The following is a 3,085-nucleotide window of genomic DNA, read 5'->3' on the forward strand; positions in this document are numbered from 1 at the left end:
AAATGCTGCTTTCCAATTTCTGTTATATATTTTGAAGACCGGAGGTGGTTTGTGCAAAACCAAATGAGTAGAAATCTTCTAGCGATGTTTTGTACTCAGGCATAATTGTAAGCAAAGAGTATAGAAAGTGCGTGAACTAGAGAACACAGTTGGCATCGGCCAATGAATTGGTCGCCACAGAGGATGGAACTCCGAAGAGCTCAGGAGACGGGTCTGTACTTTGGTAATACAATTCCGTAAGTCGTAATCTTTGAATATCGAGATAGTCAAACCAATTTTACCTTATATGGAGTACCGAGGAGAAAAGTGTCTTCGGTACGGAAGTATTAGATTACTAGGTAAAGGTATACGCGCTGCCGATGAATAACACGCCGCGAAAAGTCAGAATTGCTAGCAGACGAATTTTATTCAATTGTTTACGTCTTGTCAATGGTTTTAAATTACGTTGAACACTTCTGAAAACTCTGCCCGCGCAAGTGGCATGCAGTGTTGGACATACGGATATTTTTTTAGTAGTCACGGAATAGTGGGGTAAAATGGGGGTAGCCAACATTTTAGTTAACCCGTCAGAATTAAAAAAGAGGTTTATTATCAGTTGAGTTACGTGATGTAATTTTTTTAAATAAAATGTGATTGACGGATGATGGATTTATGATACGCAATATTTCCCATTAGTTATGAATATTACGGTTATTTTTCACTAGTCAAATTGAATAGTGAGCCAGCAGATTTCGATTAATGTTAGTAACCAGAGCATTTAATTTAGTGCCTTATGTCTAACCCTAGTGCATGTTAGTAACGAAATTAGTATTCCCGTGCAAAAATTTAAAAAAACTGGCGGGAAATTTGAATTACCAAAGTTAAACTGCTTTAAAATTAATAATAATTAATGGAAAACTAAATAAATCACGTATAGTCTACTTGTTTGAGATGAAACTATAAAGGAAATTTAAAAAAAAATCAGGTAAAAACTCTAAAACGGGGAAAAAAATTATTTTCATTATCGAACAGTTTTAAATGTAAAACCATGGAGGTAAAACTATACTTGGTAAAACGTTTACAAGAGGCATGTTGTTTTAAAAAGTTCAAAATTCCAGTTCGGGTTAAGACTGGTTTTAAACAACACTATTTTGCTCAGAATGATTGAAACTGAATAAGGAGCAAACAAATACGATCGAGCCATTTCCCTATTGCTCTTTAATAGACTGACAATTTAATTTTGTTTTACAACTTTTTTTAAATATTATAGTTTAGAGAAATAGCTAAAATATAAGCCAATTTCACTCGATAATCATAGTTTTTAAACACATTCAACTTCCCGAAATCAAAGTTTGGGATCGCAATCAATTTGACCCATAAATGCTTTTTCTTGTATATAAATTTAAATTCTTCATCAATGCTCCACACATTTTCGATTATGAACGCTAAGCTAAATTAATTGAGGCTTTATTTCACATTTAGGGAAATCTACGATTTGTCGGGAATTAGATATACCTTATTTGTAGCAGGAAATTGTTACCCACATCTGATTAAATATAACATGTTTGTAGAAGAAGTTAAGGATACCTTTTTGATTCAACACCAGCAAAGTTATTAAATGACAAGACAGTAATTAAACCTTTATTTATAGATGACATAGTTAATTAGAAATGAACACTGTATAGTATACTCGGACTAAATTGAGCGAACTAATGTTAAAAACGCGATACATGTTTATATACTAAAAGATAAAAACATGAGGTTATGTACAATAGATAATACCAAAATTCGCCAATTGAATGTCAAAATTCGCGCATTAAATGTCGAATATCAAGAGTTTCACGGGGTGGGAACTGGGAAAAGTTATTATCTTTCTCTTTGCGCCTACTTCAACGCGCAATTTATTTAAAAAACACTTAAATTGCATTAAATACAATGTTAAGGAATATACTCGTTCTTTCGTAACTACTTGTTTAACTGAATTTGATCTACCACTGACATTTGTGAGTAGGTTTTAACTGAAAGGGAAGTTTCAAGGACTTTAATTTTGTGTCCAATTATAATATGCATTTTGGTTGGGCTAGGTCTGGTCTTAATTGTTGGCTTGGATATTTACTACATATGATAAAAATTAGTGTGAAAGCTTGTAAAATGTCCATGCCACGGAAAGGGAAAATTATCCTAATTTCAAAGAAATGTTTGTGGGTTGTGAATAGCTGTTTAAAATCTGCTTTGTATAAAATTCTAAAATGTATAAAGCTTAATTTCATGAAATAATCAGAAACAAATGTTTCGAAAAATTTAAATGTAGAATAAAATTGTATAAGTTAAAACAAAATTCCAAAATGTTTAAATTCACTTTAAAATTGAATTTTTGACGGATATAATCAAGTATCTGATTAGGTAGCGTTATCCAAGAGAATGATTGAATAATAAATAAACAAAACTATAATAATTCAAAACTTAAGTTCGGATGAAATATAGGAGAGTTTAGTAATTTCACTAATTAAAATAAATCAAAACCAATCCCCTTATATATTTTTTCAGTCGGCGATATAATGTATAAAATAGCTCTCACAGAGAACCTGTAAGCGCAATAGAAAATCAATAAACCCCAAACCCATTTTTTTACAAGGGCCCTTTTCACCTGAAAAAATAGCTCACCTGAAAATGACTTCAACAAGTTCCAATAAATGGTTTCTAGCCAAATACAAATGTCTTTAGAAGTTGAGCAATAATAATTTTAATAGATGATAAAGCAAATTCATAAGCTTCCAGGCCCAAAAAGGTTTTGAAGTTGAGAGTAAGGAAAGGGGCAAAATCCTTGTACTGAAATGAGCAGATTAAGAGGAGGTTTAAAAAAAACTACAAGGAATTTTCATTCATTTTTTAGATAAAAAACTATACAAATTTATCAAAAAAATTAAAACAAAACATTTGTAATGAACCGTTTTATTGTAGCACCATAAGTATAATGCACAATGTTTTATAAATTTTAGTCATATATGACAAGAAATGTTTTATTTTCTGGAGACTATTATTAACATGTTCCTTAACTTGCGAATTTAAAGCCATGAACTCTGAGTATTTGGACAATTTATATGCC

Source organism: Leiobunum rupestre, chromosome 1, assembly GCF_980474605.1.
Source record: "Leiobunum rupestre chromosome 1, qqLeiRupe1.1.hap1, whole genome shotgun sequence".
Lineage (NCBI taxonomy): Eukaryota > Metazoa > Arthropoda > Arachnida > Opiliones > Sclerosomatidae > Leiobunum > Leiobunum rupestre.